Genomic DNA, 25,429 nt, shown 5'->3' on the forward strand with positions numbered 1-25,429 from the left:
TTTATCAAATATGCAGCAGTTAAAACTGCTTCACCCCAAAAAGACTTTTGTAAACTAGAACTGATCAGCAAACATCTAACTTCTTCAAGTAAAGTTTGGTTCATGTGTTCTGCAACACCATTTTGCGGCGGGGTGTATGGGTTGGTCCTATGCCTTTTAATCCCAAATTTATCACATAGATCAGTGAATTTTTTATTGCAAAATTCGAGACCATTATCAGTACGAAGTGATTTCAGTCTTTGTCCCGTTTGTTTTTCAACAAGAGTTTTCCATTTTTCGAATTTTTAAACTTCTCATTTATGTTTTAATAAAAAAATTAAAGACTTTTCTTGAAAAGTTATCAACGATAGATAGAAAGTATCGGTTTCCACCATGGGTGGCTTCTTTAGAAGGACCCCAAACATCAGCATGAACATAGTCTATGAGGAGAAAATAGAGACTGATTTGGATGGATCTTGAACCGAGTCAGAATAATTACAACGAGGGAGATAGGATTCAAACTTTCGAAAGCGTATCAGAATTCTTTTCCAAAATGACGGTGTCAAGCAAAACCATGGAAAAAATCATGCGACAAGATTTTAACCTCAGCCCATATGATGGTTTTAGGATTGGAGTAATTGGAAAATTCCCAAATCTGATAGGACTAAACTAAAGGAAGCATCACATATTCTACAAAGTAAGTTCAGGTGAGTTTGCTATACCTATGGAACTTTCTGGTAATGTGATGTAGATGCAATTAATTCCTAAAGAAGAAATTCTTGAAAAATTAAGTAAGGTTAGAGAAGAAGTAGTTGTTACTATGAAATGGACCCACATAGAAACTATTGAACTAGTAATGAAAGCAACTTTTAAAGAAGGAATTGATTCAGAAATACATTTATCGATAATTGATAGAATAATCAATAACTTAAGAGATGACTGTCTTGTAACAATGATAGGTAATTTGTATGTAGAAAAATTGATGTTTGACATTCATCCTAGGATTGCATACAACCTAATAGACCATGATTTCAGTAGAGTCTTAAACCTTCATCACGATTTTAAGAGAAAAGATCTAATAAAAGAAGGTAACAGACCATATTCTATAACTTATAGAATAGCTTATGCCCTTTTCAATACTCATCATTCAAATCTGTTCCTTAGGAAAGAGTTTATTGAAATTCCTAGAATTTTCAAAGAATTCGATAAGGTAATGACACCAGATCCTATTAGGATACCTAATATAGATGGTGTTGATATCATCATAAAAGATCACTCAGTTTTAGATAGAACACTTAGCTCTAAAACTGAGTTTAGTACTCGGATGTCCATTTCGGAAGATAGGATTACAGGCTACAAAGGAAAGGAGAAAGAGTTATTAAAAGCTTTAACTCCTCAAGAGATTAGGGTAGATAACGTAAAACTAAGAAAGAAACTTTTTTCCATTGTGATGACTTATATCATTTGCAACAACCTATTGTTGGAAAATATGAAGGCATGGTAGAAATAGCAGGCCATGAAATTTTAGTCACAGGTGTTGCAGGACGAGTATGACTTTGGTGTTAAGTTTCTTCGAAAATCTTAAACCATGCAGAAGTAAAGGTAACAGAATGAAATTCAGTCTGATGGTGTTACCATAAGGATTGAATGACGAGTCTCTTTTCTATATACATATCTGTAGGTATGTTGTATGATCAATATAAGACAGAGTATTTTACAGCTCATATTGATTCGGGATCAGGAATTTGCACGGAAAAACCTAGAGTTTTTCCTAAAGAAGCAAGCGAAACCTTACCCGTTATTGCAATAAGAGATTTTTCACAAAAAATCCTAATACTGAAGAAGAGATTCCTCTGGCTTCGCCCCGCTCAGGCATAGTTCACCATCTTTCGGGTCCCGATAGGTATGCTCACTCGAACCCTTCATAGAAGATCAAGGTCGGTCGGCGTTGCACCTCTCGGGGGGGATCGCGCCGGTCAGCTTCCTTACGCCTTAAGGTTTTGCTCGCCCGTTGACTCGCACACATGTAAGACTCCTTGGTCTGTGTTTCAAGACGGGTCGAATGGGGAGCCTGCTAGCTAGCGCTGGGAGCGTGCAATTTCTGAAGCACGACGGAGGCGCGTGCTGTCCGCTACGATCGGGGCGATGGTGTTCCGCGGGCATATCGATTGCCTGGGCTTTGGCCGCCACCTCAATCCGCACGCTGTCCGCTACGATCGGGGCGATGGTGTTCTGCGGGCATATCGACTGCCTGCGCTTTGGCCGCCACCTCAATCCGTGCTGGTCCACGCCCCGAGCCGATCGACGTACCGGCTCTCCCATTCCACATCCGACCGGGGCGCATCGCCGGCCCCCATCCGCTTCCCTCCCGACAATTTCAAGCACTTTTTGACTCTCTTTTCAAAGTCCTTTTCATCTTTCCCTCGCGGTACTTGTTCATTATCGGTCTCTCGCTTGTATTTAGCCTTGGACGGAATTTACCGCCCGATTAGGGCTGCATTCCCAAACAACCCGACTCGCCGACAGCGCCTCGTGGTACGGCAGGGTCCGGGCACGACGAGGCTCTCACCCCCTCCGGCGCCTCTTTCCAGGGGACTTGGGCCCGGTCCGCCGTTGAGGGCGCTTCTCCAGACTACAATTCGGACAACGAAGCCACCCAATTCTCTAGTTGGGCTATTCCCGGTTCCCTCGCCGTTACTAGGGGAATCCTTGTAAGTTTCTTTTCCTTGGCTTATTGATATGCTTAAACTCAGTGGGTGATCCCGCCTGACCTGGGGTAGCGGTCGGAGGCGCTGGCGCCTTTGGGTCCAACGTGATGCCCGAGCTGACGACGCCGAGCGCGGCACGACAACACGCGAGTTGAGGATTCAACCACCACTAGTCGTGACGAAGCGTCACCGTGGGATCGAATTTAGGCCGGCCGCGCGCGACTGCTTACGGGAGGCCAATGTCCGCCCCCCACGCCCAGGCAGATGTGCCCTAGCCTAATGGCTTTGGGCGCAATTTCCATTCAAAGACTCGATGGTTCACGGGATTCTGCAATTCACACCAAGTATCACATTTTGCTACGTTCTTCATCAATGCGAGAGCCAAGATATTCGTTGCCGAGAGCCGTTTTGATATTCGAGAGATGTCCCCTCCACCCGTGCACCCCGCGGACGGGGCCACCTTGCGGCGGATGCTTCGTTCAGTTTTTCTTGGCGCGTACCGCGTCGGGGGTTTGTTAGCCCGCACGGTGCCCGGGTGAGCGCGCACCGGCAGGATAGGGACCGAACGGGGGCGCTCGTCCCGCGCCCGGGCCTCGATTTTATTTTTAACGTGTTCGCGGTCTGCCTTTGCAGGTTTCGACAATGATCCTTCCGCAGGTTCACCTACGGAAACCTTGTTACGATTTCTCCTTCCTCTGAATGATGAGGTTCAGTGGACTTCTCGCGACGTCGTGGGCAGCGAAGTGCCCACGTCGCCTCGATCCGAACACTTCACCGGATCATTCAATTGGTAGGAGCGACGGGCGGTGTGTACAAAGGGCAGGGACGTAGTCAACGCGAGCTGATGACTCGCGCTTACTAGGAATTCCTCGTTGAAGACCAACAATTGCAATGATCTATCTCCATCACGATGAAATTTCAAATATTACCCGGGCCTGTCGGCCAAGGCTATAGGCTCGTTGAATACATCAGTGTAGCGCGCGTGCGGCCCAGAATATCTAAGGGCATCACAAACCTATTATTGTCTCAAACTTCCGCGGCATAAAAAGCCGTAGTCCCTCTAAGAAGCTGAGCACGGAGGGATACCTCCGCATAGCTAGTTAGCAGGCTGAGGTCTCGTTCGTTAACGGAATTACTAAATTCATTTAAAAAATCCAAAAAAAATTTAAAAGGAAAGTGATTGGGGAAAAAAATGAGCATATTACCTTGTAATCTTGACAGGAATGCAACGTCCTTCCTGGATTTTGATTAATCCAACAAGTCCGAACCATTGGTTTCTTTCTGCAGTAGCAAAAAAGTGGTCCTTCCATGGCAGAAGGCATTGGAGCCGAGAGATAAGGAGAGAAATGGGTTTGTGCAAGTCTGGAGAAAAGAAAATATATTTTGTTGGTTAAGGAAAAGTGTTTTGGATGGAAAAGTCACCTTTCTTCCCTCCAAAAGATGGCCAACTTGTCTTGTACCTCATAATTATAGCCACACAGCATTATAAATTAACAAAAACGCATCTAGGTGTCTAGCCATGTTACTTTTCTGGCGCAAATTATAAATTCAATCCACCGGAAGACTAAATCTAATCAATTTTATAAGTTACTGGAGTTAATAAAAAAATTGGCATACTTATAGGATTAAAATTAAAATTGGGCATACTTAATGGACTAAAAAAATATTTTTCCTAGATAATACGGGAGAAAACACAACAAGTGTGTTTTGAGAGAGAGGGGGCGGCCGATTGGAGTTGTTCTAAAGTAGGAGGATTTTTTTTGTGTGTTGTGTAATAATTAATTATTCCAAATAACTAATTAGAATATATATATACCTTGTATGAATATACTAGAATGTGTATAGGTTCATTCCATTATCCATAAGGCAATATATTCTTTATTCCAAATAAAGAATGACCAACATAGCACTTTCGAAAAGTGAGAATTGCTAGTCAATTATTGCCTTCCCTAGAATTATCCAGTGTGCTTATTTTAGGGGGTATTGACTGATTTTATTAGGATAAAAATATACAAGGCCCAACTAATTTTAATTAAATTCAGTTTAATTAAAATCAACCTAATTAAGCCCATCATATATTTAATCCAATTAAATACATGAGCCCAATACATCTTTATAATTAATAAGTCCAACTTATTATAGACAAGCCCAATATAAATTAATTTTATTAATTTATCCTTGGGCTCTTCCATCCAATGGATCTCTCTCATTTGTAAGTAATCCAATTATGCAATTAATTCCTCGTCTCTTCTCAATGATTTGTGCCTGACTCTTTAGGTTCACCTCTCACCTAGACTTAGGCTAATGACAAACGCTATTATTAATTAAAACTAATTTAATTAATAATTCTCGATCAATCCTTGATCAAGAAAGCTCATAACCATCGGTGGCCGTCTAGCAACGGTGCATGTCGCTAGAGACTAGGTGAATATCCACGTGAACTTTTAGGCTCTCGAGTCCATATAGCTACGGTCCTTCCGTCTATCGTCTCCTGGCCTTAGTCTTGGACGTGAAAGCTCCGATCCTGAACTTGGTATCTATACTTAATACTTGAGATCATGTTACGCCAAATTGCTCGACATAGGGTCCTTTTTTCCTATTCGACCAATGAATGTGTCCACAGGTTCATAGAGCGCAAACACATCTTAAGTGCATAGGAAATACCTATGTCACGTATTGACAGGGGACGGATCCTCTTCTTGAAACTCACCATCCTCGGTACATGCTTTGACTATCTCGACAAGGCTTATGATGACCATGTTTGTGACACGATCACATCTCACACAAATCCAACATATAGTCATCATATGCACGTGACTGCCGTGATTCCTCAAGTCTGAGGACTACTCCCTTACTATCATACCGACCAAGCCTCTAAAACTTTCATTTAACAATCCCCGCGAGTCAGTTCAGTGAATTCAACTCCTAGCAAATCGACCCACTAATATCACATAGACATCCCACGTTTGTCCATGATGAAACCCGACACTCATCAAATGAATGCGGACTCTTAATGCAAGTCTCCATAGAACACTTGATGCACATTCTCGAGGTCCTCAAGTTGGAATATTTCAGACCCAACCCTTGATAGTTGATTTCATAACCACCATCCAATTGGCAGTCCAATTGTTGCATGGTTGTCAAAGTGGTCTTTGGGCTTTGTTGTGATGTCCAAAAGAAGTGCAAATATATACAATGAGCAGAACAAAGAAAATGCCAATACCGAATACTCATTTTATTCACTAAACAATATTATATGTAATCGAGTTATTGTCAGAATGGTTTACAAGTATGCCAATCTAATTGACTTCCAGGTCACCTATTCTAACAGAGTATGCACCGACGAGGCAACAGACAGCTGTTGAAAGGCTATCTTTATATAACTGAATAAGTATTAAAGAAGTGTTGTTGACGCACATAAATAGAGAGTTGATTCTGGAAGGCGATAGCGATAATAGCTTCCAGCATCAAATGAATAATGCCTAATCTCAAAACGAGTCTACATTCAAGCTTTATGATAATATGGTAATATTGGAAAGATTCCAAGTGGAATATCGCAAGGAATTTCATCATGAAAAATTGAATGTATGGAAACTTTAAAAATTATATTAAAAAAAACATTAGGATTGAAAAACAATGCCCGTCACCTTGGAGGATCACAACTAGGCTATGGCGTAAGATAAAAGATCCGAGATCTCATCACATGTCCGAGGAAAAATTTTAGACACCATGAACTGCTTGGAGCGATTATAAGAAGATGTAACGTGTAGTTGGACCGTACGACATCGGCATAAACTATAGTAGACCCATAAGACCTGGCTGGTATTGCAGATTGCTCATAAACTAAGTGGGAGATTGTTCGAATAGGTGACGAAAAGCCAATTAGATTGGCAATTTTGAGTACCATTCAATTACTTTATATAAAAAGTATTATTCCGATAAATATGGTAAGTATTCATCTTGAGCACATGTATCTGTTGTGCTTACCAAATTACGTTAAGCACTGCTTTGACGTCACAACAGATGCCCACAGACCACTTAATAACCCATGTAGTTGGACTGCGCATTGGATGACGGCTATGAAACTGGGCATCAATAGTCCTACTGAGACTTGCACTGAGTATTACATTCATTGGATGAGTGTCCCATTTCATCGGCGATAGATGTTGGATGTCTATGCAATTTCAATGGGTTAGTCGACAAGATGGTCAACTAAGTACACTGACTCGCGGGTATCATGGTATGGAATCCTTGGAGGTTCGATCGGTATGACTTCAGTCCCCGACTTCGATAGTATGGGCATAGTCCTCAGACTTGAGGGATCACTGTAGCCACGTGCATATGAAGACTGTATCTTGGATCTGTGTGGGAGGTGATTGGGTCACTGACATGATCATCATAAGCCTTGTCCACTACAGTTGGAGTATGTAGCGAGGACGGTGAGTTCCAAGAACAGGTTCCATCCCCTGTTAGTATGTAGCAAAGGTATCTCCTATGCACTTGGAGATGCGTTCACGCTTTAGAATCTGTGGCCAAAATCATTGATCAAATAGGAAAAAAGGTTCCTATATTGAAAAACTTGTCGTACCGCGATTTCATGTATTAAGTATAGCCGCTAAGTCCAGGATGGGAACCGATACCTAATTCTATGCCATAGACTAAAGTCGGAAGGACTGTACCCATATCGATCGAGACCCTAATTGTTCACGCCGTAATTCACCTAATCTCTAGTGCTATGAATCGTTGCTAGACGGCCATCTATGGTGAAGGCCTTTCTTGATTAAAGGTTAATAAAAAAATTATTAATTAAATTGTATTAATTAATAATAGTGTAAGATACTAGCTGAAGTCCAGCTGAAAGGTGAACCTAAGAGTCACACACAAATCATCTAAAAGGAACAAGGATTTAATTTAGAATTAATTCCATAAGTAATTGGATTACTTACAAAGAGAGATCATTAGATGCAAAAGGCCGAAAAATAAATTAATGGCATTAATTTATATTTGGGTTTGTCCATATAATTTAATAAGTTGGATCTTATTGAATATTAGGAATAATTTGGGCTTATGTATTTAATTAGATTAAATACAAGTTGGGCTCAATTAAATGGATTTTCATTAAATTAGATTTAAATAAAAATTCATTGGGCTTGTATTTTTATATATAAAAATCGGCCAAGCCCATTATTTTGAGCACATGAGAAATTCCATTGAAGGAAATAAATGACTAGCAAATTGCAATTTTGAAAAATGCAATTCTAACAATTTTGGGGATCTCTTAGAATAAAGAGAAATATACCTTGTAGATAGTAGAATGTATTTGAAAAGATTCTTAATCATCTAAAAAAAAATATATGAAATATAATTATTTAAGAAATAATTATAATCATAATCACACAACAAAAAAAAAAAATTCCCCTCCTCTTCCATGGTGCTCGGCCACCCCCCTCTCTCTCTCTCTCTCTCAATGCACTTGGTGCATTTTTTCCTCTTATTCTCTTCTAACAAATAGGATGTAAAGATCTCAACTCCGGTGTGATGTGAAAAAATTAGAGAGCTGCTATGTTGGCCTCAAGTGAAGAACATTTCAAACGACCGTGAAGAACAAAGGTATCGTTTTTCCCTTTATGTTTTTCGATTTTATAGATTTTACATCAGCCCCATGTTTATTTTTATTTTATAATATCGAACGCCCGGGAACTCCAAGGGTACACCCCTTAGATTCGTTTAGTTCTTGCGTTTATTTTTTATTATTATATTTTTTTTTACCGCTTCCACCAGTGCATTCACGGGCCGTACCATCCGATCTCTTCACATCCACGATCAAGTATATAAACAATCAATATATTATATCCATATAAGTATATATATAAACCCAAGAATCAATATTTGATTTTGATATAAAATTTTATATGTATATATATAAACTCAATTAGCCATACTCACCTCAAATCTCAAAATGATTCTGTTAACAAAAAGTTGTTCAACCTCCATTTTATCATCAAGTCCTATAGTCGGAAATATCATTATTTCTAATTAAGATATTATATAATATTCGTATATTTCGACCAATCTTTTGATATTCTATTTATATCGAAATTCAACTCTCCGTTTCACTTTCTTTTAAATACTAAATTTCTAAGTTTTTCAAGTATATATTTAATTTATCAACTAACTCATAAAAATTCATTTACTTATATCTTTATATATATCGTTTTTATTAACATCCCTAAATTGAATTATCACGAGAATCCCATTATTTTTGAATAACAATAATATTTCACAAATATAATTTTTTAATATTTTTTAAATATAATTTTTGAGTATTTTTATAAATTTTCTATCAATTTCTCGCTGCTATAGAATTTAGTTAAAACACAAGACATATAATTACGCATTTGGTTAGCAGGCCCGATAGAATTGAGTAAAATAACTATAGTAATGATTAAATTTAACAAATTTAATAATTTAATTCACCAATTATAACTTTTTTAATAAATTAATTAATTAAATAATATAATTATATAAATTAATATAAACTAAAAATCTAAAGCTGCCGTATCTCTTCAGTCGCACCCTCAATTATATGTAAATGTGTGTATGTGATTGTGATTTTGTGTGTGTGGATTGTTCTTACCTATTTATAACAAGGAAGGGGGATGGGGCGTTGAGGCGGGGTGGTTGGCATACAATTGCCAATTCCCCCCTTTCATTCTATATATATATATTTGCATTTTATTTAGCCTTTGTCAAAAATTTACATTATGTCCTACTTAATTTTTTTAATTAATATAATTTGCTCTCAAATATTATAAAAAGCTTCTATATATTCCATTAAAGTTTTAATATATTTCGTTTTCACCCTATAATTTATTTATAATAAAATCTAAATTTTCTATAATTATCAATTAGTCTCCCCATTGTTTATAAAATCCGATAGACGTCAATTCCTGAATGATCCACTACCTGAATCCTCGAATTTCCAGTCTAATTTCCAAAACCAGCACCATTAGTAACAGAAGTATCCGGAGCTGCATTCATACAGCTTGCCATAGCAGATTAATTCACATGAAGAGAGATAAAATAGACTCATGAATCACTCTTAGATATGCAAAGATTATCATAAGGATGGCTTTAATACCATGTTAAACTGACCACAGAAGAAAGAGATGTAGCAAAAAGTATATGGAATTGTAAAATTTGAGCTCCTTAAATAATGTTTTGTAAAAGCGGGAAAGAAATGAAGAAGACGACTAACTGCTCCTAACTAACTAGTAACAACCTTCAACAGATAAGTTGTGAAAGTACTAATAAAAGTGTGAAAAACGATTTTAATATAAAGCGAATTACACAAAAGATGAGACTAAATGGACGAGGGTTGGAATTCTTGCGTTTCCTTGCTGGTGACTGAAGAATTCAGCTTGAACTTGAGGTGCCCATTCTCATCAAGAGATTTGTCTATCTATTCATTTGTATTTATCATCTAAGAGGTAGCAGGACACGAGTAATTTTCATGAATGTACTCCTTAGTCTAGAAAAAGAATATCATAACAAAAGACATAAATGAAGTAACTAAAAAAAGCTGACAATTCCTAATGTTTAAAGAAAGCAAGGCAGGAATACATGCTTGTGAAGGAACAAAGAATTTGCATGAGAGAGGAAAGAGAAAGGGCACTGATGAGATTCGGCGGCTCTGGCAGCAGCGAGCTTGGCCTCTAATCTAGTTTGCCTACCTGCTCGGGAAGAGGGATCGTTCCCACTTTTGCTCCTGCTCTCAGTGGGTTTGGCTATAGATGCCTTCTCCTTCTCCTTGCCTCTTTTTCTCTTCAGGCCTCGATCCTCAGAGACCTCGACCACTTCCACTTGCGTATCGGGGGTATGAACCCCCAGTTTGATTGGAGAGGTCGGTTGGTCAGTAGCTGTGGCGGTTGCTGGTGATGGAGTAGGAGTTTGTGCGGGCTCTTTGGTCTTTGCCTTTGAGGCAGTTGCAGCACGCTTTAACTCGCGTTCAACTGAAGGGGGCAATGTTCCTTTCTTAGCCCTAGCTTTGTTCGCGATCCTGGCGAGCATGATTTCAGATTCTGCAACGGAGTGAGTCAGAAGATCACTTTAAAGAGTAATAAACAAGAATGAGACTTTTGAGATCACCTAATGCGCCCTTGACTGGAATAGGAGCAGGGGAGAGGCCGGCGAGCTTCAACACTTTCTCCTATAGTAGTACTTTGGGAAGGTACCAAAATAGCGTTATGTAGTTGATGAGGTCGCTCTCGAACCCCTCCCCATAGGTTTCTGGTTTGGGCTTAGATTCACGCCAACCCAGATAGAAGTCCCAAGATTTACCGGGTGGAGGTCGAAGAAAGAAATACCTATCACGCCTAGGACCTACATTAGACCTTAGGTCGTCCAAATAACGACAGTCCTTACGTGTGGTTAAATAGAACCACCCAGATTCTCCTGATCTTTCGGAGGGTAATATTGTCAGAGACCAGAAATTATCAAAGGTTGGGGGTCGGTCAAGGTGTTTCATAACAATGATGAACAGAAGAATATAACTAACAGAATTGGGAGACAGTTGCATTGGACAGACGCCTAACCTGACAAGGATATTATTTACCTCACGGGGTAAAGGAAGTTGTAAGCCCGTATCCAAGTGGAGGGTGGATAATGTACAATAAGCCTTTAGGGGTTGATGCATGCGATCAAAAGAACGAGTAATAATGACATCATAATCAGCAGGAATATAATATCTTCTCTTTAATTGCACAGGAGTATTTTTAATGATGCTTATAATCCCTAACCATGGTTTTTGTTGCATCATATGGGTATATTTTTGAAAAATAGGGACCTAATCAGAATCGGCGGTCCCTTCAGGAAGATCAAATCGAGAGGCAGGTATGGAAGAATGGGATCGCGGGAAATACCAACAGCCTCCCTTGGGGAGATCGCTGACGACCCCGACATCGAGCCAGAGCTAGAGCTCGATGCAGACTCAGACTCGAACACAGGGACTGAGAAACTCCTAGACCTAGAAGACATGATATTAAAAGCAGGAATAAGAAAGGAATGGAGAATACTTGGAGAAAAGGAGGAAGTAGCTCGCAAAGGGAGTTCGAATGCGATTAGTTGGTAAGAGCGGTCAAGGAAGTTCAAAGAATGGGCTATATATAGGGGAGGCAGCGCGCCCTTCCATACCTCACCAGATGATGAGACGTGGGCAGCAGTTGACGGCTCGGATTGCTCCTTCTGACGAAACGCCTGTTCACTTCCCTTAGTGTCATTAATGACACTAAGAGAAGTGGGGGAGTAATGATGAGGAGATTATCAAATTACCTAAATACCCCTGCTTTTTTAAGTCATTTATATATTTACAATTGACTATTTTGGCTAATTTTCACCAGGGAATTAGTCATTTCTAGGGAAGGCCTTTGGATTGGGATGACGTGGCAGCATCTCAATGGAGACACGTGTCGCTCTCCCAGATGGTACCGTACGGCAATAAATAGTCTCCTTTATGATTATTCAAAGGACGTTTTGCTCTTATATTACCTCCATTTTCTGATCTAATTCGACCACAGCTTATTTTCGATCTCATCTTTTCGACCCCACTTTTCTAACTTAAGCATCAGAGAACCATCGCCGAGGGCTACTCGGCTAGTCTCACGTTTGCTTTGTTCTCAGGATCCACTAACAGGTAGCTCGAAAGAAGGATCTAGCGACCCGACCTTGAGATTCAATTCCGCGACCTGATCCAGATTTTGCGCGACCTACATCAGGCACAGTCCTCCAACTATGGAGGATTTGAGACAGGCAAAATTTTGGCTTTGGTAAGTAATTGACAAGCAAAACTGAAAGAAATAGCCTGCATTGATCGGCAGCTTTACAACAAGAATCTCATGGAGCACTATTGAGTATCAGGTACCATTTGAAGTATTCTGATTCCCCCTGTAAACAAAGCGAGTCCATGAGGTCGCAGGCTGTATCGAGGTCGCATCGCTATCTCACTTTAGTCGAGAACGACCTCGGTTCTATAGGTCGCCAATGACCTCAACAACTCAGTTTTGTCCTTTCCTGTACAGTTTTTGCTATTTTGTCTTTTTCTCTAATTTGTTGTGATTTTTTTATTATTTTGTAGATTTGGTTAGTTAGCAATTGGTTAGCTTGATTCCTTCTAGTTTTATTTATACTAGTTTCTCATTGTATTTTCAGGATGATGAATGAATACTAGCTTTCTCCATATATTTTGAGAATGGGAATACTATATTTTCCTTTTAATTTATGATCATTTGCATTGTATCAGAGCCTTCTCTTTAAGGTCTCTGCATACAATTCCTATACATTAAGGCGATGGCGGCAGCCGGCGATTTTTGAGTACTCAATATCGAAATGGAGCCTTTGCCCAAGAAGCTACAGCTTCATAGGTCCGATCACCTGGGAATAATATTGGTGAGTGCACCACTCACCGAAAACAATTATTTGAACTGGAGTGTTGGAATCGAACGAGCACTCCGCGCCAAGATGAAACTAGGGTTCATTAATGGCACCTCAGAGAAACCAGCCCAAATTGATCCCTTCTTTGAACTGTGGATTCGGGTTGATAACATGGTGACAACCTGGATTTTAAACTCTATATGCAAGGACATTGTGGAGGCCTACATGTACACGAAGTCCTCGCAAAATCTCCAGGTCAACCTTGAACAACGATATGGAGAGTGCAATAGGCCGCAGCTGTATAAGATCCAGAGAGAAATCTGTTTTATGACACAAGGGAATCTTCCCCTATCATCCTATTTTACGAATATGAAGAGGTTGTGGTATGAGATGGCGGAGCGAAAGCCAACACCCCAGTGCACGTGCAGTGGGTGCACTTGTGGAGCTTGGAAAGCAGTAGAAGATTAAGTTGCTTTCATGCAGCTGACGATATCTTTGAGAATGTGCAACATCAATTACTGGTCATGGAGCCAGTTCCTTCCATCAACAAGGCATATTCCATCATACAGAGCTTGGAGAAGCAGAAGAAAATTCAGTTGGAGTTGACTGAGGATGATAACGTAGCCCTGCATGTGTGAGGTGGACAACGACCTGAGAGGAAGAAAACTAATGTTGACAAGTGGTCCTTATATTGCACGCACTGTCAGCGAACCGGGCACAGTCAAAGCATGTGCTTCAAGCACCATGGGACACCTGACTGGTACAAAGAGCTCGCTGACAAAAGGACAAAGGATGATGGTAGCAGCAGGGTGTTCGCAGCACAGGTCGCTACTGATAGGGTCGACCTGGGACAAACTGGCATAAAGGAGAAACTGCTTCAGGAACTGATTCCGCTGATGCGAAACACCGTACAATACCTCCGCAAAGCAACCAGGGTCATGTTCACGATTTTGCAGGTATGAACAGAGCTTTCACTATTTCTGAAGGTAGTGTTTTGTCCTCTTGGATTATAAATATGGGAAAACTAACCATATATGTGGCAGTACTAACACTTGCTAATATCACACCACTTACACATCCGACCCTTGTTCACTTGCCAGATGGGACCTCACAATCCGTAAGAAATACAGGGAGTGCTTACCTTCAGAAAAATCTTCCTCTCATTGATGTGTTATTTGTCCCCTCTTTCAAATTTAATCTCTTATCCGTACATAGAATCTGCTCTTCCTTGATGATTGAGATTATTTTTCACCCTTCTCATTGCGTTTTTCAGGACCGGAATAAAACTGTCATAGCAGTTGGCAAGTAAGTTAAAAATTTGTACTGCTTAGATGCAACCTTATTTGATCCCAATGTTATTCACAACTTTTTTCTGAACATACCACTTGTTCTGTACTTCACTACAATGACAGTGATTTATGGCACAGTAAATTGGGCCACCCTTCATCTAATGTAATCAAGCATATTCGTGCTCCAGAAATAAAACATAATTCCATTTCTATTGGTCAAAATTACGATGTCTGTCCTCTAGCCAAGCAGCAAAGGTTGCCTTTCTCTCATAGTACAACTAGTTCGCTATCCACCTTCGAACTATACACATCGACCTGTGGGGACCTTGCCACATTAGCTCGCTCACTGGTTGCAATTATTTTCTTACCTAAGTGGATGACTTTAGTCGAGGAACATGGACATTTCTCCTCAAATATAAGTCATAGATGCCACCAAACCTTATGTAATTTCTTTACCATGTTGCGAAACCAATTTCAAAAATAAGTTAGGTCGTTCGTTCGGACAATGGGACTAAGTTCGTGAACTCCCAGTATCAGTCTCTTTTTCAGTCTTTGGGCATAATCCACTAAACTTCCTGTCCATACACACCTCAACAAAAGAAGGTGGTAGAGCGTAAGCACAAACACATCCTCATTGTAGCTCGAGCCTTGCTCTTCCAGGCACATCTCCCTAATCATTTTTGGGGAGAATCTGTCCTTAACACGACCTACCTCAAAAACAGACTACCTACCTCGGAGAAATCCCCATTTGAGTTTTTGGGTGCTTATGTTATGCGACGAACATTCGATCACACAAGACAATTTTGATGAACGAGCCTCTAAATGTGTTTTTCTTGGTTACTGTCATTCGAAAAAGGCTTACAAAGTTTATGACATCGCTAAACAAACACCCTACACTTCCAGAGACGTGATTTTCCATGAACACTCTTTTCCATTCCAAGAAACTCCACCCGACCCGCCTAATGTTTCCCTACCTCTTCCGCTCCCCGACTCAAACTCCCCCTCTTCTCCAAGATCGGGTTGCAATGTAGGTCATCCTTCATCATCTACCTCCACTAATCCCCAATCTCCTATGATAACACCTCCCGCTCCTCCTAACCCTCTTAGCAGGTCGTAGAGAATTACTTCTAAGCCCTCTTGGCTTAATGACTATGTGTGTAACTGTTCTTCATCTCATTCCACTTACACTCCTACATCCTTAAGTACTGCACATATACGTTTTGTTGCCCACTTATCTGTTTTGCAGGAGCTAAAATCTTATGTCCAGGCTAGCAGGGATGCGAACTGGGTGGACGCTATGAATTAGGAGCTCGTAGCTCTCGCGGCCAATGACACATGGACTCTTATCCCATTGCCTTCGGGAACGCAACCTATCGGGTCGCGATAGGTATACGAATTGAAACTTCACCCAGACAGGTCGATAGATCGGTACAAGGCGCGTCTTCTCGCAAAAGGTTACAATCAGATAGAGGGAGTTGACTATTTTGACTCATTTTCACCTGTTGCTAAATCTGTCACAGTTCGCATCTTCTTGTCTTTAGAAGCATCCCGCTCCTGGCCCTTGTTCCAACTGGACATCAATAATGCATTCCTTCATGGATTCCTACATGAGGATGTGTACATGGTTCCTAGCGAGGGTTTACTTAGTGTACCTGCAGGGTATGACTGCAAGTTGCAGCGGTCTCTATACGGGCTCAATTGTGGCAATAGAACCTCAAGCTCACCAGCAAACTACTAAGTTTCGATTTACTCCCAGCCACGAACACTGCCTTTTCGTCAAGCACACAGACTCTGAGTTCACTGCCCTTCTCGTCTATGTTGACAGCATTCTCCTCACTGGCTCCACAGAAGTCTCTATTCGATATATCAAGGCCTATTTAGATTAGTTGTTCACCATTAAGGATCTTGGAGATGCTAAATACATCTTCAAACTTGAACTAGCTCGCTCCTCGCATGGTATCCAAATGACGCAACATAAATATCTTCAGGACATCTCGGCAGATACCTCAATGCTAGATGCAAGCCCACCCCCCACTCCTCTGCCCTCTTGAGTAAAGTTGGTCGCTGATGATGGATCACTGCTGCCTAACCCCGGGACTTACAGGCGCCTCATAGGACGCCTCTTGTATTGGGGTTCACTCGCCCTGATCTCTCCTTCGTTGTTCAACAGCTCAGTTAGTTCCTCTAGGGACCTTGCACCTCTCATTGGACTGCTGCTCTCCATGTTCTCCGCTATCATCGAGGTACTCCCTCCACTGGCCTCTTCTTCCCTTCCTTTGGGCGTCTTGCCTCGACTCTCGCCGTTCTATCATTGGTTTTTGCATCTATCTTGCCTCATTAGTTATCTCTTGAAAGATTAAGAAACAGGGCACGGTGACAAGGTCCTCTAGCGAGGCAGAATATCGTAGCATGGCCTTAGTAGTTAGCAAGCTCCGTTCGATCTTCTTCTTGCTTCGTGACCTCGATATTCCTGTTTTGCTTCCTATCCTCTTTTGGTGTGATAACAAGGCTGCTCTCCACATCACTGCCAACCTTGTGTTCTATATACGCACTAAGCATCTGAAGATCGATTACAACCTCGTTCGCGATCAATACAAACTTGGCATTATTGCTCCTTCTCACATCTCTGGTTTTACTTAGACCGTCAATGTCTTCACTAAATCCCTAACTGCTGCTGATTTTGCTAGCTTCCTTCCCAAGCTGGACTTCTATCCTCGGCTCCATCATGATGGGGCTATGAACAAAGCGAGTCCATAAGGTCGCAAGCTGTATCGAGGTCGCATCACTATCTCTCCAGTCGAGAAAAACCTCGGTTCTATAGGTCGCAAGAGACCTCAACCACTCAGTTTTGTTCTTTTCTGTACAGTTTTGCTATTTTGTCTTTTTTGGTATTTTGTTACCATTTTTTTGTTATTTTGTAGATTTGGTTAGTTAACAATTGGTTAGCTAGATTCCTTTTAGTTGTATTTATACTAGTTTCTCATTGTATTTTCAGGATGATGAATGAATACTAGCTTTTCTCCACATTGTTTTTGAGAATGGGAACACTATATTTTGCTTTTAATTTGTGATCATTTTCACCCCCATCCCCCTAAAAGAATAGGATGAACTATATTAATGATATCAACATTTCGAAGATACTGGAGACTAGAAGAGCTCAAGGCATAAAGAGGGCTGGAGAAGCAAATTCATTTCATGAAATTTGCATAGATTAGTAATAACTAACATTCGCAATGGCAGAGCTGTTTTACTTAGAACTTCCATGTCATGGAGTAAAGCTATAAGATATCAATTGATGCGGTCCTAATTTTGAATAAGGGATGAGATGGAAATTTACCCTCACTCGATAGTATAATCAGATATAGATCAAGTCTAGTGAGAGAATATTTTAGGAATGGCTGTAATGAGTGGTCAAATCAATGAATAGTAACCTTATTTTAAAAATAATATTTTCAGTATTTATAATGGCGTTGAGAGTTATATGGCGTGGTAGAGTATATGTATTTATTGTGTGGCTTAAATAGTAAAAAAGTAGTTTTTTAACCTTGTAAATAAATATATATTATCAACATATACATCATACAATGTAGAAGACGAAACGATTTAAGGAAAATGCAATATTCAAACAAAATCCTAACACATTTAAGCGAAATATATGAAAGGCATTCATAACATCACAAAATGATTCCAAGTGAATGTAAAATCGAAAATAATGTCAAGCATGCGGCAAAATAACCCCGCTACCATAAAACCCTCCGCCGACTTTCCCCAACTCCTAATGATGAGCGACCTTGATGGGCGAACTACTCCACTTCAAGGCCAACACCTAACCATTGTCTCTACAGTACAAAATTTTTTCCTTCCAAGGACCTTTAGAGGAAACAAACCAGCCCAAGAATCTACATGCCTTGTGTGGACAAAAGTAGAAATATCGCGCATCGTCAGTAGAAGAATACAATTCAGCCACTCGGCGGATAGTACACAAGGCGTGAAAGCCTTCTAGAGTTAGGCGGCCCCAACTCTCGAAGTCGATGTCACCACCAAACCACATAAAGGAATTCGGCGTAAACTGGCTAACACAAATACCATAACTCTGGATTACCGTGACAAGCAAGGAATGAGGAGGAACAAAAAACCCGTTGTGAAAGGAAGCAGCATAAATAGTGAAACACCTGTCAGGAGGGTACCTAATCCTTCGGGCAGAAGATGGAAGAATAAACTTCTGCTCAGAAGGCACCCTAAATTTTCTCCAAATAACCACAAGATGTTCTCGAGTAAGAATACTATCGCATGTGCCCAACATCCAACACACGACCCCGTGGTTCATAACACCATGGAATACCCTGATGCCTCCCATCATCAACACCCAACACTAAAATAATACTCGATCGACCCAACACCTCATAAGTTTCGGCCTCCTCACTCTCACTTTCAACCCCCCGCCCTCAGTTTTGTCCTCCTCATTCCCAACTTCCTCATTTTCACTCTTGCCCCACTCTTCATAGACATCTGCACCTTCGCTACCAGACACGACCTCATGCACTTGTTCGCTAGGCCTAGACCCAATGGAGTTGTTCGACTCAAAATCATATATGTCCTCTAAATTCTCACCCGATTCAAATGAAGTACTTAGGCAAACTCATAATCGCAGCAATGTGGTCAGGTGAATAACCTTCTAGATGTGGAGGAAAGTCACGCCATGCATTATTAGATGTAGAATACTCAACATAAGGAAAAAGTTCGCATCCCCTTCGTCTCCAACCCCGCACGAGGAAGGGGGGGACCACATCCCCCAGCTCAAGGCAAAGCCTCGAGCTAACCCCCGTTTCGGAAGGCCGCACTTCTCCAGCCCCCCATTCTCCAACCGAGCACCACCAAAATCTTGCCTGCTCCGCATTTCAATTAATAAAAAGAGAAAACACAATACAAAGCAACTACAACAAAAAACTAACTAGAGAGGGTGGAAGAATTACTCTTACTTGCCATTTGAAGAGGAGGGAATGTGGCAAATTGAATGGGAGAGGAAACAAATATAGTGAGGGAGATGGGTGGAGAACAATTAATGACTTCCCACCCACCCATTCCCATGTATTAAACTCACGTCTTTTTCTCTTAGGAAATTGTTTATTCTCGAACAAAATACTACACCATATATTAAATATTTCATCCAAGAGTAGGGGCTATATGATGTAGATGTTGGTAATATATGTTTATTTACAAGGGTAGAAAAGTATTTTTCATAATATGTAAGCCACACAATAAATACATACACTTTAGTACACTGCATAACTCTTAACACCACTATAAATAATCAATATATTATTTTTTAAAAGAAAGTTACTATTCATTGATTTGGCCACTCATTACATCCTATCCCGAAAAATTTTCCCACTAAATTTGAATTATATCTGATTGTGTTGTTGTGTCCAGGGTGAATTTCCCGTCTCATCGCTTATTCAAAATTAGAACCACATCACAATTGATTGTACAAGCTCAAATAATTATCTCCTCAACAACCTGAATAATACAAGGCCATATGAAAACAGTAAGATATTGCCTACCTAAAACCAGAATATAACAATGATTTCCTTTGGTCCTTGGTGTCAATCTAGTATAGTTTACAAGATATTCACACCCATAAACTACTACAAAAACTTTATCAGAATAAGTCAAGATGCTGCATGAACATTAAGCAAAGCTAGTCACTCTATCAGTCCTAGCACACAAAAATGCTAACAATGGCAGATCATTTAGTTTTTGGATTTCCTTCATCATTTTACTGACGAAGTTAAGTAAGATATAAAAATGTTAATTTGTTTGTTAGCAACAAACATTAAACAAAGACATTGTGCTCTTTTCAACAACATTAAACATTAATTTTGCGATTTGTAAAAGTAGAAATCACAAATCCATTTCAATATTAAACTACTGGCCCTAAATACTTGGATCAGAAAGGTAAAAAAGAGGGGAAAAAGAAAAAATGAAGATGAAATTTTACCGGCAAAACAAAGCAAAAGAGAAGCCAACCTTTTTGTTTGATATGCTCTTTTCCTTCACCCACAACTATGCAATCCCCTTCTTTCAACTCCGATGAGAGGAGCAAGGAATCTTTCAAATTCGGCCGCACATTGGCGAGTTGTTGATCAACGGTGCACCGGTGAGTTGTTGTGGCAGCGCACGGGCGAGAAAAGAAAGAGAAGAGACATCCTCGTCGAGAGTTGCAATTTGTGGATTTAGGTTAGTCAATAAAAAAAATTTGGGGGTAGCAACTTTTAAAAAAATATTTAGCCAAAAAAGAAAAAAGATTTAGGAAAAAATCAATTGGTTTCAATTTCGTCTTTTTTTTCCACATAGGATTAAAAATTTTAAGGTAGAGACAAAGATAGATTTTATAAAACAAGAATAAACTTCAAGATTCATATTTGAGATGAGACAAAGACGGAAATAATAACAATATCAAAGATATTTTTTTAAAATCCATTTTTGATTCCGTCTCAGATTCTGAGAATCTAAGATGAAAATATTCCATCATAAATTTTTTATTTTATTACCAAATCAACGACGGAATATTTTTCATATTTAATTTTCTTTTTTTAATGCCTATCCATCAAAAATTCTGTCAATACATTACAACTTTATTTTATAATTTTAAGATGAAATTTTTTTTCGCGGTTCAACCTATCTTTAAAAGGTGAAATTTATTGATAAATATATTTCCATCTCATAAGGCTTGCTCTCGGGCCTCGATTGAGTTGGTCCATGGGTTAGACTTAGTTTAAAAAAAGACCGAATTGTAGCCCATTTAAAGGCTAGAACCACTCTAAGACCAATCCTGAATAGTATTAGGTTAGTCTTGAACCGAGTTTTTCTTATTTGATTTTTGCCAATCTTTGATCGTTACGACCTATTGTGCGTCTTAAGCTATAACCATCGCAAAACTTTAGATGCCAATCCATCCCAATAAAACCAATTCCAAATCTTGAGTTGTGAAATTCCATCACAAAATTCTGAGAACATACCACGCCCTTTTGGCAACACAATTTCCTCCCTAAATCCAGCTTAGATTTTCTCCATCACTAATAAAAATGGTCATTGCAAAAATTTGTTGTTGCAAAGTTTGCGTTTCGTTCCATGTCAAAATAACAGCATTCACAACGGACATTCGCACCCATTAAAATGTTTTGGGATGGGCACTAATATTCACCACAAATATTTTGCGATGGGATCTGTTGCGGTTTCCACTTGGTGGTCACAAATTTGGGTTTGTGACAGATTTATTAAGAATTCCACCATAAAAATTTTGTTTTCTTGTAGTAACTATACTAATATCCTATAATAACTCTATTAGGGTATTAAAATATCACAATAGTGATGAGTACTTGGGGCTATTAAACCAAACCTATATATATTCATTTCATTTCATTTAATCCAGGTTCATAGGATAGTGCCCTTCCACCCATTTGCATAGGTGGTAAGGGGGGTGTAAATATATTGAAAAATATACTGGTAGACTAGTCCAATGATGTAACAAGTGATGAAGGAATTGACAAATACATTATAGTTGGGGAAAACTGCAAGCAACTTTTTTGTGATATCGCAAATGAACAAATTACTCCCTTATGAAAAAATAAATAGCGATTTACCTCTCTATATTTTTTAAAATATAACAATTTATCTCCCTATATTTCTTAAAATGAAGCAATTTACCTCACTATATAAGGAAGTAAATTCCTTCATTTTAAAAAGTATAGGGGGAGTAAATTGCTATTTTTTTTCATAAGGGGGTAATGTGCTTATTTTCAATATCACAGGGGGATAAATTGCTATTCACCCTTATATTTGTAATGCATTTTATTCAATTGGGTCAGATCTTATCTAAATAAAAAAAAAATTCAAATAAAGAAGGTTTTGGCTTATATTAATTGTGGTTAACCTGTTCAACCTCAAAAAATAAAAATAAAAGAACAACTTTTTTGTTAAATGGATTCGTATCAATGTTAATGTTCATAAGTTCCATACTAGATGTATGTCTATTTCTTGATGGAAATATGTCCTTGATGATTTCTTTTTTAAATTAAATTTAGGTTAAAAAACTGTTTTTCATATTCTTTTTTTCATTGAAATTTCATACAGACTAGATAATGAGAGGAACATTATGTGGTTTGAAGATGTACCGTTGAAGTAAATGATTTTATTACTGGACGACAGAAAAGAAAAGGTTCAAATTACATATTACTGTATGTTTCAAAATTCAGTTAAAATTCCCTATCTATTCTAAAAATAAGCGAAAAAGAACCCCTCTATTTTCATAAATTTAGCACACTTGTCCCTCACCGTTAGTTGAACTTAATGGTATTAATTTTTTTGTCAAAAGACCGTTATGCCCTTATCTATGATATATTATTTTTTATTTTTATAACCGCTGAAATGTTTTCGTTGCATAACAGTTGTAGGATTTAATCAATACATCTCAACTGTTAGATCTAAATTATTAAGGGTCAGGATTTGATCAATTTTTATATATATTATATCTATAATGATAAAATATAAAATATTAAAACTAACCCTACCCCATCACCTTGCCCCCCTCCCACTTCCACGTGGCGCCAAACGCAGAGGGGGGCGACGTCCCAACGCCGAGGAGGGTAACGCCGTTGCCCCCAACCTAAGCAACCATGATGATGCGACTTCCTAGGGGCAATGGTTGCCTAGGGTTTTTATTTTCTTTTATGTTTCTAATAATTTTAGAAGTTGACTTAAGAAAAACCAAAATTTAAAAATGATAAGAAAAATTAATTTAAATTTTTAAAATTTGAAAATAGCAAAAAAAAGTAGTAAAACTTTTATTATAAATACTGATGGGCGTGGCCGAATGAATTATGGCCCAATAACGAATTAAAAAGCCCAACACTCTACCTCTTGACCCAAATTCCCGTGAAAGCGCACCTCGGGGAGCCCAGTGTTTGCGGCCCAGATGCCAAACAGACAACCCTACTTTCCCTTGTTAGAAATGATGACCCAAAAGCCAATTGAATTGGTGGTTTTGGAAATCATTTAGCAATGCTTATGAATGTGATATTATCTTGATGAATGTAGTACATTCATCTGTGGCACCGTGTGATTGTGGTGCTTACTATTTACGTTGAACGGTGTTTAACGTCACAACAAATGCCCACAAACCAATTGAATAACCCATGTAGTTGCGCTGGGGATTGGATGATAGCTATGAAACCAACTTCTGAGGGTTGGTTTGAAACGTTTCAAGTCCAGGACCTCGAGACTGAGCATCAAGAGTCCTATAGAGACTTGTACTAAGTATTGCATTCATTGGATGAGTGCCTTGTTTCATCGGCGACAGACATGGGATGTCTTTGCAATTTTAGTAGATTAGTTGATAAGGTTGTTAGTTGATTGAATTGACTCGCGGGAATCATCATATGGAAGCCTTCGAGGCTTGGTTGGTATGACTTGAATTCCCAGCTCCGATAGTACAAGATTAGTCCTTGGACTTGAGGATCATGGCAATCGCATGCATATGATGGCTATATCTTGGATTTGGCGAGAGATGACTGTGTCTTCGATATGGTCATTATAAGTCTTTTCCAGTGTAGTCAGATTATCTATTGAGGATGGTGGATTTAAAAATGGAATTTGTCCTTATCAGTATATGATGGATATATCTCCTATACGCTATGAGATGGTTTAGACTCTCTAAGTCTGTGGCCATAGTGATTGGTCGAATAGGAAATGGTTCCCTTTGTCGACCAATAAAGTAAACGCATGTCAAGTATTTAGTATAGTTGCCTGGTCTAAGATGAAAACCGACGCCCAATTCCATTTTCTAGAGTAAGGTCGAGAGATGGTCGACGGAATGACCGTAATTGTATGGAACTCCAGAGCCTAAATGTTCACGCCAACAATCACCTAGTCTCTATTGTCATGGACAGTTGCTAGACGGCCACCCATAGTGACGGGCGTTTTTAATTGATGGTTAATTGAAAATAATAAATTTAATTTAATTTAATTAATTAATTGTGTTGGACATAAATGCTCAAGTCTAGCTGAGGGCGAACCTAAAGAGTCACACACAATTCACTATGGAATTGATGGAATTAATTTGGTTTTAATTCGAGAAGAAACGAATTAATTTAATTGGATTAAATTAATTCAAGGAGAATATAAATAAATAATCAGATTATTTATTTAATAATCCATTTGATGGATGGATCAAGAACTAATTAATTGAATTAATTAATTTTGAGCTTAAAACCTTTAAATTAATTGGATTAATTTAATTGATTTGGCTTAATTAATTGATTGGATCAATTAATTAGAATTTGGGCTTAGATTTATTTAATTGCATTAAATAAATGTTGGACTTAGTTGGGCTAAAATTAATTTAATTAATTATAATCTAATGGGCTTCGGTTGGGCTTGATTTAATTTAATTAAATCTAGCCCGGGAACAAGTTAAGGAGGAGTTGAAACTCCTCACCATGATTAAGATAATGGAGTGGTTATTTTCATCATTGTTGAAGGTTATGTGCATGTGTGTGTATAGGTTGTCTTGGAGGCAAACTTGCTGGTTATTGAATTTTAAATTCAATTGTATATAATATACAAAAACTACACACATATCATGCATAACCAACAACAAAAGCCACAAAATTTTGCTCCCTTTTTCTCTCCAAAAATATTCTCCTTTTTGTTCTATATTGAATTGGATTCAATTTAGAATATAAAACATTCCAAAAGCACTAATCAATAGTGTTTGTTTGGAGTTGTTTTTCTTCTAGTTCCTTGTTCTATCTAGCAATAAAACAAGAACTATATCTATTCCTTAGTGTGGTGTGGACAAATTAGAGGGGTTCTAATTTGGATCCTAAACTGAACGAGAGAACGTAAAGGGAACAATATGTTGCTGCTCAACTATAGAAACAAAAGGTAAGGTTTCAATTTTGTTTCTATGTTTTTAGTTTCATCCTGTAGCCACTTTTCTAGCATTGTTATTTGTTTATTATTATG

The 25,429-nt window shown here is 39.0% G+C and overlaps 1 non-coding gene and 1 pseudogene across 1 annotated transcript; both read right to left on the bottom strand.

Moving 5' to 3' along the window:
- Positions 1–25,429, bottom strand: part of LOC105179345 (ubiquitin C-terminal hydrolase 13-like) — a 64,036-nt pseudogene that overhangs the window by 13,517 nt on the left and 25,090 nt on the right.
- Positions 2,938–3,092, bottom strand: LOC148784381 (5.8S ribosomal RNA). The gene has a single exon (XR_016063905.1). It is a non-coding gene; the product is annotated as a 5.8S ribosomal RNA (ribosomal RNA).

Source organism: Sesamum indicum, linkage group LG13, assembly GCF_026168435.1.
Source record: "Sesamum indicum cultivar Baizhima isolate 11 linkage group LG13, ASM2616843v1, whole genome shotgun sequence".
Classification (NCBI taxonomy): Eukaryota; Viridiplantae; Streptophyta; class Magnoliopsida; order Lamiales; family Pedaliaceae; genus Sesamum; species Sesamum indicum.